We start from the raw sequence: 17,182 nt of genomic DNA on the forward strand, positions 1-17,182 counted from the left end.
TATTGATGAGTGGTGGAGTCTAAATTCTGCTGGGTGAAATACAGAGGTCTGGCAGCTCACTGTGCAGTTTTATACTTAGTAAGCCTAACTGTTCTGATTTCAAGCCATGTTTCCTTCCTCAGAAGAGTTTATGTGCTTTCATCATCTTCACTGCTGACTTTGTTGTGTACTACAATATAAATGCTGAAGGATGCTGGCTGTTCTAACCCCAAACATACAGGAATGTGTGGCAAGGCCCACTGTGCCCTGTCTAGTGCTGACATGTTGCAATGGAATTCAGCTGGATGTTAGGAAGTGAATCAATAGTCAAGATGATAATGGTCAAAAAGGATGTTCACAGGCAATAATTACCGATCTTCTGGCTTTATTTTTTTGCCAGCAAATATAATGTTCTGATGAAGTCATAATTTAATTAACTTCATCTTAACAGTATCCAAAAGCCTATACTTTGCAGGAGTCAGTCATGCTCTGTCATCTGCACTGATGTTATTATTGCTCTTGTTTGCTGTAATCTTCCTGTGTTGACTGTGAAAATTATATCTGGCTTTAATATGAAATTCATGAAGATCTCTGCTTTTGAGAAACTGTCAAAACAGTTTTTTATACTTCAGCTTGAACATTCATGTATTTACATTTAATTGTGGAGAACCAGTTTGTGGGGAGAAAAAATATTTTCTCCTCCCTCTCCTCTTACTTTCCTCCTTCAACTGCCTTTCCCAGTATTCTCCTTTACTTTCTCCTCCCTTTCATAACCTCATCTAGATACCTATTAGCTCTCTGTTTCAATAACACTGCTCTGGCTTCCATGAAAGTGCTTTTTAATGTAGGAGATGTACTTCAGCCATAACACCAGGGTCACTTTCTGAGTAACATTTTATGGGATTGATTAAACTTTAACACCATAACTGTTGACTTTATAGGCCAAGGAAGAGACACTGAGTGCTAAGCTCTGGATAATTTGTGCGTCACAATTTTTAAAAATCAGATAGAGATAAGGTTTAATGTGTTCGATGAAGCAACCCTTTATTTTTTGTAGAGGGTGTCCTATTTTAAAAGACTCACAACATTTAACATAAAGTCTTTAACACTAATGAAGTAAAGTAATAGTAAATAACCATATACATGTAGAAAAAGTTATTTAACTCCATGGGAAGAATATGAGAAGATTTAATTTGCCCTTTCCTTGGCTCCAAGTGTGAACACCTCATATTTTTTGTTACTGCTAGAAAGTGAATAAATGGCTGCTCTTGGCTGAGAGTTGATGTTGCAGAAACATGTTGTTCTTTCTCACTGCAGGTTCTCCCCTTTCAATGACTTTGGCAGGACAGAAAACAATGGTGGTTTGCTAAATAAACAGAAAACCCTCAGCTCTCCTTAAATCTCTTCTTTCAGTGTGTGCAGTGAAACATTAGTGCTGAGAACTTGCTGGACAGTGGTGCCTCTCAATGTGTTCCAAGAAGGAAGAGGAGTTCAAAGCAGTGCTTGATGGATAATGTGACTGCAGGTACAGTTCCCAGGCTGGTTTTCGTCTCACGTGATTTTAAGCAGGCCCTCTGTAATCCCCTCATCCCCTCACCTGCTCAGTGGCTATCAGAGCACTTATCAGCCAGGATTTCCCTGTTCTTCTCTGCTTGTGGGAAACTCCTCTGGTTGGAGCTGACACACTGCTCCTAATTACTGTTCATAATTAATGGTATGTTCGCCCATCCAAAGGGAAGAACGGTTGTACTTTCTTGTGGAGCCTGAAGAGTTAAATCTAATGCATGATTGACCTCAGATGGGAGCACACAGAGGTTCAGTTTCACCCTGGCTGAGCAACTCGGATGCAGATTCCCTGGAGGCCCTGGGGACATACCCAGGCTGCAGTTTATGGGGCTGGGTCTTCCCTGCACATTTTTATCCTGTCAGAGCAAACTATGCAGGGATGTTGGATAATGCTCTACTATGAGCATGAACTTCCACTGGGGTTTCTGGACCTCAGACAGTAAATGATGGCTAAGAGCTCATCACAAATCCCTGAAAGTATTCAGCCTGTGTTATGGTGAAACCCAGTTGTTTTCAAGGTGACAGAGATCTCCCCAGTTGGAAAGGATGGCTTGGTGTGGCCAGGGAGTGCAGTAATGGCCCCGCATCAGAAGATTTCCAGATGAAGTCACAGTAAGACTGCTATTTTAGAAAATCAATAGCATGGTTAATTGTTTTGTCCTAACATTTCTTGGGAAGGGTAACTGTGCAGCTTAAAAAAGAGTCAAAATTTAAAAGCCTTAAAAGTGGCTTACTATTTCAGTTGAAACATTTTTAAATTGAAAGCAAAGTCACACTTGTTATGCTAACTTTCATAAAAGGGTTCAAATATTTGAACACCTCTTGAGACTCAAAGGAGTCATGTGGTGGGTTCTGTCTCTCCTCTGAATGGAGAAGACATTTGGCCTCCTAGGAAGGCAAAGACACCTAGAGCTGTTGGGAAAAGCTGGAGAGCTCAAGGTTGGTTGTTGCCAAGGAAGGAAGAAAGGCCAGTGTCTCCATGAGCACCTCACATGATTCTCCTCTGTCTGGGCCATTGCCAGTGGCATTGACCAACAACTTTCTTAGCTCCCCTCTTTGAAGATGAGTTGTGCTGGGTAGGGGCAGGGACAACACCGAGTTAAAGGCAGCTCTCTAGAGCTGCCTGAAACTGCTAATAGATCAAAAGCACAATTACACTGTTGAGGAGGATTGGATATTACAAGTGATACAAGAGGAAGAGGCAGCCTCTGGCTCAGGAGATCCCTGAAACATTGATTGCTGGAAACTGGGAATAATATCCAGGAGAACAGATGCTTTGCCTTGTTCCTAGCAGGTTCCTGGGGAGTTTGCCACTTGTGGCTGGCAGAGATAGGTCCAGTACTAAATGGTCCTTGAGTCTGTTTGTAGTGCTCAAAAAACCCAATTCTTACCTTAAAACTAAAATGGTTTGCTATAAGCCTTCAGCCAGCTCCATAGCACACAAAACAAAGACTGTTGTTTTTTTCCTGTGGATAGGCTGAATCTAGGAAAGTTCAGATTGCTTGTGGGAACTGAGAAGGGCCTTGGTCAGATGTTCTTTCCTTTCTGCACTGATGAGTCAACCTGTATTTTCTCCTTAAGTCAAAAGTATTTCTTGTATGATTTCTCACTAGCTGTTACCTTCTCTAACTCAATCCATACAAGGTTTGTTACTTGCAATTCCCCTTCAGTATTTTCTTTGCTCTTGAGTCTCATGTCCTTCAGCATGTGCCACTTTAGCTGATCGCTGAAATCTCAAGAGGATCTGGCAGGCACTGTTGCTGTTTTCCAATCTTGCCAACTGTAATATTTCTTCCAGGCAAGGTCCCTCATAATTCAAGAGAGGTCAGTCAGGACCCAGAAGCTGAACCTGTACTTTACAGTGAATCAGCACTGGGATTGAAAGAATTTATGCAAACCATCAAAATTATTTTGTTGTTTCCTGTACTGGGGATAGGTCTGACAGCATTGTTGGATTTTTCCTGCTCTGCAGCAAACAGTAAAAAGTGCAGCATGCAAAAATCAGCCCAGGCCTCCTTCATCCTAGATGAAGAAGCCTTGAGTCAATCCCCCTACTGCACAGGAAACAGAAGAAGGATGAAGCTAAACGCAAGCATGTAGCAATATATCGCAAACCTGTTAGTTCCATTGGAGTCTCTCACCACTGCTGAGCTGCTGACAGCCCTGCCTCTCACTAAGAGAATTTAATTTTTCTTTTAGACCATATTTAATTCCATTCTCAAACAAAAACAATAGTTGGGGAGTTTGTCTCTTACTGTCACTTTAAAAAATGCCAAAAACACTCCTGTGTGTTTGGCATTTTTTAAAGACCTTTAAAAAAGAGATATTTTTCTTATAGCAAGCTGTACTTTTGGAACTAGGTAGTGTAAAAAAAGTCCATCTACCAGCTGTGGTGTTTTATTCCATTCAAACTGTTCCAAACTTTGCAGGTTATATTTTGGTATCATTTAACTTTTTGAAAGATTTGAGATCTGACTCCTGGTCCAAGCCTGAATTTTTGTTTTTGGCACTCATGTTGTAATGAGGTGCCTCATATGAGAGAGAAACAGGAAACACAGAGGATTTGAACCCTCTGGGAGAGCCTGTCTCCACAGAAATGCTGTGGGAAAAAAACCCCAGTTGAGTGATGAAAGGTACAATGCTAAAACAGATCAGTAAAATCAGTCTGTAAACAAAAAGATAAAAAAGATAAAACTTATAATGTGTGTGCTTCAGTCTGCCTGGAACCAAATCTGCTCTGGTGGGAAAGTGATGCCTTGAGAACGCTGACCTAGAACAGAGGACAGACGGAGTTAAGAATAAAGTAGGTAGTTACTGAAAGGCCATAAGGATATACCTTGGGCAGTACAAGAGCCTGGCCAGGGCTACACTCAAGATGGACTTAAAAATGGTCACAAAATGGACAACTGGTCACGAGGTCTCACATTTTTGTAAGTTTTGGTCCATCTGCATATCAGGGTTAAATCTCCAATCACTGTTTCAGGTCATGAAGTCCCATCCTTCTTGTTTTCTCTCTTCAGTCCATCATTGTTTATGCTTTTGGGCATGAAACTTGTAACGACTGTCCTTGGTATCAATCTATGAAAGGAATTGTTTTGTCTACCTACTCTCTGAAGAGAGCTCACTAACACTTAATATGAAGCTTAAAATGACACACCTAGGCAGCAGAGAATATGGAAAATATAAAAGCTAAAAAGGCATCATTTTGCCTCCCTTGGTGCATTGGCTGGAAAGGCATCAGAAGCACTTCCTTCAGTGCTGTGTTTTAGGTAGTATTTTACTGCCTATATGCCTTTCTAAAAAGTCTATCCTTAAAGGCCAAGATATCTCTAATTCTCATTCCAAAATACTTTTGATGTGCATTGTTAAATTAATATGCTTTAGAAATGGAGTCAGCACGATTTTGCTGAAAATTAGAATGTAGACATATTTAGATTTAGCTCTCAGAGATTTTGTAAGGATTTCTGTACATAATATCCTACTGTAAACACAATTTCTTTTACCCTAGAATAAGAAGTGGTAGTAACTCAGAAATGGGAATTGGACCCACTGCAGCTTGCCATTCTTTTAGGGCTGTATAGTCCAGGTCCAGTTCCAAAATGAGTAGATGTGGTTAGCTCTTTATTTCAGTCACCTCTTTACCAAGGAAAAATGTCTTTTATCCATGTAAGCATCTAAATAGCCTAAAATCTGGGATGTGTTATCTTTGCCTAGGTAAAAGACACCATAGTTCCTGAGCAGTCCTTGGCTTGTCAGGCTTCCAGAGTGAGGTGTTACCTCAACAATCTTTCATAGTGGCACATGAGCAACACAGAGTAAAGTGTTAAACTCAGTAAGTTTTTGCACACTTCTCTCCCTTGAGCACGCTGCCAAAGCAGACATTAATCAGCTTTACTTTAGGAGTTAGAATAGAAACTTGCTTGTAAATTACGACCATTACATTTCCGGCTTAAATTTCCCTACTCCTTTAAGCTAATGTTTTAAAAGACTAACCCTACCACTCTGGCAGGTGCCACGTCTTGCCTCTATATCCATTTGGCACTGTCTCTCTCTCTCTCTCTCTTTTTAATTTTTTTAAGTTGAAGAATTACATTATCTCTGTGAAATAACTTTCCTTCTTTAGTTGTTCAGTTTGATTCAAGGATTTTTGATTAAGCGTTCAGGGGTTATGAATAAATAAGAACCAGCAGCCCAGTAATTGGTATATCATTACTCCCTAGTAGCACATTTAATCCTCAGCTTCGCTGCACCACATAACCTTTTCCTTCAGTCCTCCTCCTCCTCAATTCTGCTTAAAAAAAAAAAAAAGAAAAAAAAAAGAGGGAGGGAGGGAGGAAAAAAGCCATGTCACTGCAAGCTTCGCAAGTTACCATTAAAATGAATACTTTTTAATTTCTCTGGATAAGATGGAGCCCTGTGCTCTGGGACAATGCTGATGGATGACATTTTAATGCAGCTGAAATGTTATTTTTACTGAACCAGGGAAAACTATAAATTTTGCTTCATTGCCACTGATGGCTCTATGCATAAAACTATGGTGGCACCCATTGCCCATGAATAATCACCTCAGCATGGCAGATGTTACTTCGCAGGGAAAGCAATTCTTATGCCGAAGAATTGTGGAGAGATTAATTGTCTACAGCTGTTTCATGGCCCACAGCAATCTTGATACATTTATGATAAGTTTAAGAGCTCACTAGAGGCAGCTCCTATTCCCTGTTGTGAGAGAGGGAGGAGGGGGAGCTGAATGGCTTTATTTTGACACCTGGATCCATAGAATCTGTCAGCTCCATTACAGCCTTCATAGGTTTGGGAGGCTGGCAGGTTTGGGATGACTGTGAGTGGGCTAAGATGCAGGAATTATCTAGACGTAGATAAAGAAAAGGAGACTGAGAAGAATTATTCAAATTTGTGCAAATGAATTACTTCCATTTTTCCTCCCTCTGCCAAGTGGAAATTGAACGTAACCCGCTCTGACCTTTCTCTATTAAGTGCTGCAAATTGCAGTAAATGCATAGTTCTGAGTGCCCTAATGAGACAAAGCTCCAGCAATGCCTCATTAATAAGGAATGTTTGACCTTGCTGGTCAGCCCTTCATTCGATATTGAAAAGAAATAGGAAAAAAGAAGAGATGACCTGCTGTAAATTTTGAACAATACCTTTGATTTAGTTTGTATATACTCCCAAGCAGACACCTCACAACCTTTTTTTTGTCCTTCCATTTTTACTATACAGGTCAAGAAGAGGTATTTACTTACTAGGTTCCTTGGTAAATTCATGAGGAAAGTGGTGATTTGTGACTGGAATGTACACAGATGATCTGATGAAGCTTTTTCAAATGTGTTTTTAGTATCCCTGTATTGATGAAGGAATGTTGATACCCTCCTTTCTACGCAGGTTTGTTTTCCTTTTTCCCTCAGCCCGTATCCATTGCCACTGTGTCAGAGTGCTAGTGATATTCTGCCATTATTTGTAAAGAATATGGCCAGGAAATCATATTCTATCCTTAAATACACCTGCTGGAGCAGGAAGTGCCTCTGAGATGGTGATGGGAGATGTTTGCTCCCCACCCTGACAGAGTAGCTCTCTGATTCTCATCACTGTACTGTCCCAGCTGAGAGAGAATCTAAAGGGCCCAACACTTTATTCACTGATAAATGCCAATAATCCAGTCTAAAGAGATTTATTAGAAAATCCCAAATCTGTGAATGCATGCATATTAAGGAGAAAAAATATTGAACACAGCTAAAAATTGGGAGAGAAATATGGAAGTCAATAAATAAATTTATGGAAGATGAATGATTATAGTCTGTAGTTCTCTATGGTCAGTCTTACTTTTAGAAATCATAAGGGGTAAAATATTGCAAGCATTACAAATTATGTTTCCCTTTTTAATGACTTGTACATGATACGCCTCTGTTTTTTTCATAGTTACAGTGTCTAGCTCAATTTTTATGTTATTTGTATATACCTGTGCTGTAATACATTGACATAATTTTAGTAATATAGACATTATTTTTATATTTATTATTAGTTATAATAATCATAATAAATATAGTATTCATTTAAGCAATATTTTTGTAATTAATGTATTTATAGATATTTATGTTTTGTACTTGTTTTGTATGTTCTTTGTGTTCATGATTTCATAGATTTTAAGGCATGCATTCAAGAAATTTAAATAAGGAGTGAGGCTTAAATGCTTTCTCTGCTTGCTAAAACTTACTACAAATGGTAAATGAATAGGTAAAAAGTTGAAGTCTGCTCGGAAATGGTTAATAAACCAAAATAATGTCGCTCAATTTGCTTGGATAAGTTAAAGAATAAGCTGACCAGCTCTGTTAGATGTTTATAGTGCCTCCAGAAAATGTATCCCCTGGGATTTGTGGGTGGCAGGGGAAGTACAGGAGCATGCCTTTAGTGGTAGTGTAACAAAAGAGAGGTGGATGGAGGCTCTGTGGGGCCCACAGTGCCATTCTTAGATCAGGTACTGGAAATTAACAAAGCATTGGAAACTGGGATCAGTCTTGTTCATGGAGCAGCCTTTTGGAGTGAAACATGCTGCCACACAGAAAAGAGGATGAGTATGTGCTTTGCACGTACAGCAAATATTGAAATGCCAGCCAAGGAATCCAGTCTTGTCCACCCAGTTCTGAAATGACAGCTTTAGGGGTTGAGGGATGTCAGATCTTTGTTCATAGTCCTGTTTTCTACAGAAGAGCAACAACTGCTCCAGCCATATCCCTGTTTGGGACATGCTGCCGACATCCAGGCAGCTCATGAGGTGGTGTTCATCTGGCAGTGGACAATGAGGATAGTGGGGTGTGTTTTTCAGCTTGATAGGAGAATTGTTATCCCTGCCCACAGAGGCAGATATTTTTCAATTACACATTCCAGTAGAGTGTGACTGTAGAGGACGTTAATGTTGCAGGTTTCAAACCAGGAACAGCATGCGGAAAACTTTGTGGTCCATGGGATGATTATAAGTGGTCGTCAGACCTAGAATAGTATCTATATAACCACAGGTCTTTAAGCAATAGTGAAGTGGTGAAGAAAATTTAGGGGGGGGGTGACAGCAATTACCAATCTAAAATGTCTGGGAATCTTTCTGGTGAAGACACGTTTGTGTCTGCTGAAGCCCCATAAAGGCATTTCTATAAAGGAATGCAGACAGGTGCTGCATACAGTAAGATTCTGTGCAATGAAAGGTATGAAAATATGGAATAAGGGCATTTTTAATGGATGGAAGAGTTACTTTTTGGCATGGTTTATATTTCTAAATTTGCCATCACTCTCAGTTTTTACTGTCAGACCTAGAATAAAAGCTTAGTAGCAAAACACAGATCTCTGAGAGAAGAATCATAAACAACAAGTACTAAAAATATCAGCATGAGAGTTCCCCTACATCAGCATGTGCAATCTAAAGGGTGTAAGTGCTACACAAACAGCAGCACTCATCCCTAGCTTGCTAAGAGTAATGGATTTTATTTTATTTCTTTCATTAAGTTATACCTGCGAACAGGTTAGATTTTCTCAATATATTCATAATTCAAAATAATTCACTAAAAATCTGCAGATGTATCTTAAAATCGGTATTTTTTGGGAGTGGGCTCTGACATACTTAATTTAAACATACCTAAGTCAAGCAGGATAACTTATTTGGATATGTGTGTCTCATACCTCTGATTGGATGGCTGTAAAGTTTTGAATCAAATTCCCACAGTGAATATTTATACTAAAGAACTAAAATGTTAATTTTACCTCAATCTTTTTCAACATGAAATTAAAATGTACTGTTTCTGCAAACCTTCCTCCAGAAGGAGTCATGTGTTTGAACACAATGAAAGCATCTCAAAGAGGGTTACCCATACAGCTGGAATAATTTTGAATAAAAATTCTTATGTATTTACCTATAGGTTGCATAATACTCACTTTCCTCTCATGAAAGGTGCTGTTTGAGCCTGATGGATAAGGTTAATAATCTGTTGTCAAATTTTTCCATTCTTCAGGATCAGGTTTTCAGCACAGCTGAAGAATTGCAAATAGTTAGTAAAATATTAATTATCTAAGAAATCTTTCTAAAGTGAAGAGACAAGTCTTTTTCTTGGGTGGGAAATGCAATAGTATTTATTCAGATGGAAAAAATACAGAAGCAGATAAAATGGTCTTTTGTGGGAGCTGTCACTAAACTAAAATATGGCATGATTTAAACTAGATTTTTTTTTCTCCTAGATATTTTTTTTTCTGCTATAATTAACTTTGTCTTTCGACAACTCCTTCTGAGGCATATATTAGTTAAATATGGGATAATGAATAGAGACAACTTGATCACTAGGGTATAAATCAATTGAGGGATTCTGATGATACCATAAACCACAAGAATGGAGTATGTGCAGTTAATAATAACATCAAAAGACTGTGATTGATTTGGAACTTAGCGATCCTTCCACATTCATTATTATTTTATATAAAGCATAAAAACGAGTGGTGTTTTATGCAAAGACAAGCTGATTTTTTCTCCCCCGGGTTCTTTGATAATGGAGAAATTGTCATTGTTCACACATAAAGAAAAAGGCTGTGCTTATTACATGGAGAGACATGGCAGAAGATCCCTGTGTGGTCTCAGAGAAGCCCTGAAACTAAGAACAGTTTTACTGTAATTATTTGTGCACCTTCTCCATTTGGGGCCAAATTTTCTGGTGGTTTAAAATGCTTCTGCTGCTTGTAATCCACTGAATTTTAACTAATTGATAATCCTTTACATTTCTTTTGGTTTTTTTGTTGTGGTTTTTTTTTTTCCCTCAGGTTGTGCTCATTTGCCAGATTCCATTTTATGGAGTCTAAGACCTTTTCCATGGAAGTGATCTGAGATTTTTATTTTTTCCAGAAAAATAAAAGCATGTGCTTAAATGTTTAAATGCTAATAACCTGTACATATTAATGACAACAGTAAGATCAAAGAAGTGGATTTTCCCTGCAGTTGTGCCTCTTTTGCACAGTAAATCTGGATCAAAGTGTGGTCTCTGTGGTATGACAATAGTTTTTTTTTAGAAAACAGCATGGTGATAAATATGTGTGTGTGTATACAAACACACATGCACATATGTATAGAAATGAATTTTTGTAAAATGTATTTTATAAAAAAATGTATTTGATGAGCACATCAAAAACCCTCTGGGCTGTGCCACATGTTCTCCTTACATATTCAGTGTTTTCCATTTTAAATTTACTGGGTGTGGGGAGATGAGGTGAGGGAACAAGGGATGTTTTGGTTCCTAGTTCTGCATATTCAATGAGAGAAGTCTTCAGGCAGAAAGATGAGCTTATGCCCCTTTTAGTTATGCTGTGATGCTGTCAGAAGTGCATATGGGAAGGGTTGTAGCAGCTAAAGAGGGCATTGGTCAAAGTCCTGTTACTGTCCCTTGATAAACCTTTCAAATGTGGTCAGGTGTCTCTGGGCTATGAGGCACTTTGTAAATCAAAGAATGAGAGGATGGCTCTGTAGCTGGATACCAGGTGCAGTGGTGGAATGTGATTTTGGTTTCTTGATCAGACACAGCATTTAAGAATAACGAGTCAGGTCTGACTTTGGCAGTTAACTCAGCTATCATTGCCAACTATTAATAAATGCATCAACTTAGTCTCTGTCCCCTTCTGTCCAGCTCTGTCCCCAGGCTAGTCTGCAGAGCTTTCTGGTAGCTCTACTAGTCCTTCTTTGCTCTTAGCTTTTGAAGTCATAGATGCTGAAAAGAAAGGCCCTGGAGGGCAGTTGAGCCCTGAAAATTGTTGGCTGTGCAGCCTGGTGCTTACTGCTCCTCTAAGCTCTTTTAGATACCTGAGAATGTGCCATGTTTTATGTGCATGAGGTTGGAGCCAGGTCTTTGAGGAGAGGCTCGGGACACTGGAAGGAAAACTGGCATGGTGAAGGTATGAGATAGCAAATCCAATCCCTCATGGAAATCCAGGCTCAGAGGCCAAGAAACAGACACTGCCTGCTCCAGCACCACCTCATCCACACAGGCTGCCTGAGGAGGTGAATCCCAACACACATGATGAGGACCAGAAAGGTGTTTCCAAGGCTGGAAATGCCCGGGAAGTAAAAGCGTGTCAAATACGTGGCACTGATTATCCAGCAACATAAAAGGAAGATCAAAGGCTCAAGGGACATTTTGGTTTATCTCGGCTGCCTCGCACTCTAGCTGTATTTTAAAACCAAGTTAATTTATATTTACACTGTAGTTATAATTGCCTGCACACACAGATCAACAAAACTGCTTCAGGACCTTATCATTCCGTGTAATCTGCTCTGAGTCCTAAAAGAAACCTGCAGATAATTTGGGCTCAAAATCATTTTGTAACAGCTTAAGCTGGCTTCCAAACACTTGGGCAATGACAACCATGTGTGATTTTTGAAAGTCTCTGTCTGTTCATCTAAAATGTAAATTTGCTGCTAGGGGCACTGCATATAAGTAAATCACATTTTAAACACCAAATCCATTTTATTTGCTGAGGCTTTGGGCACATTTTAATACTGCGATGTTAGCATTTTAAGTGTATTTTTGTGAGGCCTCTAGAGCGTTGTCACAGATAGGCACCGTATAAATAACATTTATTGTTATTATCATTGTATGTCGTATTCACTCTGTTTTGCTACCATTAATAAACCATTCAGGCAATGTTGTTGTAATGTATAATATTAGCAGCAGCCTCCTTTGGGAGGCATATAACTGGGTACTTAATATTCTAGCTGTTTCCTGGGCCATCTCTCCACAGGCGCAGATGCTACAGTGTGTTCAAAGTTCAGTATAAAAAAATGGGCTGGCTGTGCAAAGATCACAGCATCTTACAACATGCCTTGCAGTAACTCACACCCTGGCCCTTGCTGTCAAAATTCTGCAACACTAGATAATAGTAAATTAGAAAAATTGCCTGTATTTGGGGAATGCTTTGTTGCCCCTTTTAAATTTGTCATTGAAAAAAAAAAAATAAAAAAAAAAAAAGCATATGCTGGATTCGTATGTCTTTGCATAAGCTTTGCAGATAAAGCTGTTGCCTTGCAGCCCTCTTGTGGGGCTGCCTAGATTACTGAAAGCAATGGTGCCAAGGAAAAGTGAACTGTGAAGCCCAGGGTTGTTTCAGGGCTGTATTCATTTGCTGAGGATTGGAGACTTGTGAACATCCTCCTTTAGTGGCTTGCAAAGCAAAATTGCCGTGACCTTTTCTGTTAATAAACAGCAAGCAAAACCCAACCATGCTTAAAATTCCATTCTTAAAAACACAAAAACAAACAGTGTTTTTGTGTAATGATGATTATGTGAATATGGAAGAGAAAAATATGCATATTGTGAAAGCCCTGGTGGATTAGCAGGTGGCTTTTCCAGCCAGGGAGGAAAGATAGGGGAAAACCTCCCTGCTGTAAGGCCTTCTTACCACAGCCACCCAAATGCTTCATCAGCTCACAAGGTGAAAGATAGCACTTGGCAGATGCCTCTGAAGGGCACTGCTGGCTAGGTGTGACTTGGGCTGGTATGGGACACTGTCTTTTAGCAGTCCTGCCTCTGTTTGTGATTTATTCACCTTTCCTATCTCTCTGTGAAGAAAAATGTCCTTGCCTTTTTTGCAATTGCCATTGCAGTGGGAAACTGCATTTCAGGGTAGGGTGATGTCCTGGTTTAGGGCAAATTTTGGGAGGAAACTTCTGAAGTGTGAACCCTCTAGAAGAAAATTCAAGTGGTCTCCTCCTCTCTCACCAGTTTGGGAGATATAAATCTCCTTCAAGGAAAGTGGAAAAAACTGTTAATTGAACGAGCAAAGTACTCACAAACATGGGAAAATTAATGATATTGAACAATGGAACCTATCATTGCTCTGAAGAGATGGCAAATTCAGAAAGTCCTTTTCATGGGGTATAGCTCAGCTTGCTCAGTCTCTCATCAGTCCCTCTGGTGCTGGAGTGCAGCATCCTGGGCCCCAGTGAGCCACAGGTGTGAGCTCCCGGGGTTTTCCTGGGTTTTCAGTCCAGAGCAGAGCCTACCAGTTCCAAGAAAAATAAAAGCCACAGTCTGGGGAACTTCTCTGCCTCAGCTAGCTGAAAACTAACTAAAAGCAAAGGAGAGCTCTGTCCCGCTGTCAGTCCGTGCTGCAGACTACACAGTCCAGGAGCAGGAATGCAGCAGAGCAAATGCAGTTTCTGATAACAAACTGCAGCTTCTTCTCCCCTGCTTCGCTCTCAGAACCAGTCTTAAAGGCACAAAACTTACTTCTGGGCTAAACAGGTGAATGGGTATAGTGTGCCAGTCATAGGTGGGGAGACAAAAACTCCCCAGGTCGTTATCCAGGTGTTCATGAGACAAAACAGCCTCGTTTATTATCCAGAACTCACTTAAATACCCCGATCAAATTTCCTGGGTTAGACAGCCACTGGCTGAGATCTCTCTCCCTGCCCAGCTTCCTGGCCAGTGGTGTGCTTTCTTCTCAGCTTGGATGGGGATGGCTGAATTGGATTTGTGTCATGGTCAGATTCACTTTGTCCAGTCCAGGCCAACTGTACTGTGACAATACTGTGACAAATGGCACAACTCAGCATCACAAAGTCACCCTAGGACAGGTGACAGGTTTTCAACATGCACACAGGACTGGAGGGCAGGGGGATAGAAAATGTTCTCCTCAAGGTCATTTCTTAAAAGGACAATGTAGAAGAATCTGAGTAAAGAAGATGTAGTAAAACAGCCATCTGGGACTGAACAGAAACATGGAGAAATTACGTGAAATTATATAAAATATGCTTCATCACTTTCTTGCATTCATTTCATTGTGTGGTGGTTATTAGGGTTATTATCTGCCTCTCTAAGACAGAATTGTTCTGTGTGTTTCCTAGGTACTGAGCCATGCGGTATCAGCTCCATTTCAAAGGAAGGCTGGAAATGTTATAGTATTGGAATAAGACCCTTGGCTTAAAATGTTAAGGCTGCTGGAATATCACATGCAGTCATGGTGACACTCTCTCCCACTCAACTAAATACGGGAAGAGAGATCCCACATCACTCTTTGGTGTCAGTATACCTGCTGTGGCATCCTTTCAGAGCCTCACTGACCCAGACTGTCACTAGTAGAAATCCCAGGGTACTGTGTAGCCCTCACATTGTTCTTTCTGCTTATTACTTTATTTTGTCCCTTTCTTTTCCAATTTTGGGACTGACATGTGCCTCTGGTGGTGATGTGCTGTGTCATAAATAGACATTCTGTGTGCAGACAGTCAGTAGCCTGGGAAATCAGGGAGTGAGATGTTGCCCTTCTGCTCCTCCCTGCTTCTTCCTAGGCTGTAAAGCTCAGAGAAAATACTCTGAGGCCTAGTAAGTATAATTACTATATATTTCAATGAATGTAAGAATATTGAATATAATCTAGGTTGTTTTTTCCTTAAAAATCTTTTAAAGACTATCTGAATGGTATAATTTCATCAACATCTGTTTTAGAGCCTTATGCAAAATGTTAGCAAGATTAATTTTTCTTCTTGAAAAAATACAGTGCTCCAGACTGTGATGGGCCCTTTGCTGGAAACCCTTCAATGGACACTGGAACTATTTTGGCCTTTTTGGAAGCTTTACAGCAACATTCCCCATGGCCATGCATTCTCCCAGGAGTGGGGAAAACTGGATTTAGGGCTGGGAGTCAGCTAGAGGAGGACAGAAGGTGTGGAGGAAAGAGCACTGCATGCAGCTCATCAAAGTCCACTCTTGGCTGTTACCTGTTGATAGTGAAGAGAAGATGAATCACCAGTTTAGGTCTGTGACAGGTATCCTGAGATGAGAAAGAAGGGGCCCAGTAAATGCATGCAGCTTTCTCCCATCATCCCTTTAATAACCTGTAATATCGTAGCAGGATATTTTTGTCACACCGAATCTGATTGATGGTCTTGCCTATAAGACAGTACAAGTGTAGAGTAAATTGACCAAACACCTAAACATACAAATTATTAAAAGGAGGGGGGAGCAGGCCTGGGCCTCCTGGGGAAAGCAGGCAGGCTTTAGTTAAGATGACCCCATTTCCAAGTGCAATTTATAGTCTATTGACTTGCAGCAGTGTCTTTTCAGATGTGAGGAAATTGTCATACATTGCAAATGAGAAGCTGTTTTGACATCAGGATTGCAGAGAGTGCCAGGAAGGAATGATATCAATGCTTGGTCTGTTAAGGTTAAATGAAGTTGCATTGTTGCCAGCAGATAGGCATTCATTTCCTTTTCTTCCTTGCCTGTCCCTGTGTACAATTACTGTGATTAGGATGAGTAACAATGTGCTTCTGACACCCGTTATATTGACAGCTTGCCTAGTTTTTTCCACTCAAGTGGCACTAGTCATTACTTAAACACTTGGGTATTTTGACAGGGAAGATCCATGCCTGCCAGTCAAATGTATCAATGACAAGGTGGCCTTAGCCCCTGGACACGTACTGCTGAATTAAAGCAGTCAAAGCCATCACTGCTGGAATATGATGAACCTTTTTAGAAACGGGGCTCTGGCAAACCCAGAGAGACACTGATGCACTTTGGTGTGTTCTTCCTATCTTCTCTACACATTACTGCCAGTGACGTGCTTGTTTTTTCTCCATCTACATTGTGATCTCTTGGAAGAAGAGCATGATTGCAAAGTAAATTACTACAAAGGAGAAAGGAGTTAGAATTATTTGGGACTTTTACATTTATATTAGAGGACAGTTTTAATTCGGAGTATTCTGGAAAAGAGCATCAGTTAGCAGTGGTGGGGCGGCCTGAGAGTTAAGTAGGTTAATTTAATTGAGAAGGTGCCTTGATTGGTTGCCAGGTAGTTTTCTACCTACATACTAATTTTCTCTACTGTATGCTCTGAGGTCTCTTCAAATTATGTCTTATGTTTATATCAAAAGCAAATTTATTTACCAAGGTTACTTGATTTTATTTTTCCTTGCTCTTAGGATAATTTGGGTTTGATGTAGAGAAAAATATGTGAAGAATAAAAAATATATCTTTGTATAGAAGGATTCTGAATATTGAAAAAAAATATTTGTGCTGAAGGTTAAAGGATGAAGAGGGAAAACTAACATACATAGAACACACCAAAAAAACCTACCAGCTGTGAGTTTTTGCCAGGCCTTATTCCAAGACTTCTTAAAAAACCAGCTGGGGCACATCCAGTTGCTTAAATATTATTTGCTTTCAAAGACCATCAGGGCTTTGCAGATGTCCTTCTATAAGTGAATATATGAGTGTGTGCCCACATACACAAAGAATTCCACAGGTTATTGTTGGAGCTACTAAACTGATACTCTGCAATGCTGCTGGATTTTCATAATCTGCTCCCTCCTGCTTCACCCCAGCCCACACCCTCCCCTGGTGCTGGATGGTAGTAATAAAGAAAATGGTTTGCAGATTTCTACTGGAATCAGAAAGGAGTCTTAAGCTTTACTGGAAAATCAATTATGTAGTAGGCAAAGTACCCCATAATGTTCAGCAAAAAAATATGCTAACATCCAGGTCAGTACATTGGAAAACACATTTATCATGATTTCCATGAAAGCTTCAGCCTGGTATGTCCCAAGAGAAACCTCTGAACTTTCTTGAACCAAACAGTCAAATGAAAAACTCTGCCTACTTAGCATTTT

General features: G+C 40.0%; 1 long non-coding RNA gene across 1 annotated transcript in view; it reads left to right on the forward strand.

Moving 5' to 3' along the window:
- Window positions 1–1,411: 1,411 nt before the first annotated feature.
- Window positions 1,412–17,182, forward strand: part of LOC131578898 (uncharacterized) — a 36,489-nt gene continuing 20,718 nt past the window's right edge. Inside the window, exon 1 of the long non-coding RNA XR_009277604.1 lies at window positions 1,412–1,504. This is a non-coding gene — a long non-coding RNA (uncharacterized LOC131578898). The remainder of the gene's footprint in view (window positions 1,505–17,182) is intronic.

Source organism: Poecile atricapillus, chromosome 4 (assembly GCF_030490865.1).
Source record: "Poecile atricapillus isolate bPoeAtr1 chromosome 4, bPoeAtr1.hap1, whole genome shotgun sequence".
NCBI lineage: Eukaryota > Metazoa > Chordata > Aves > Passeriformes > Paridae > Poecile > Poecile atricapillus.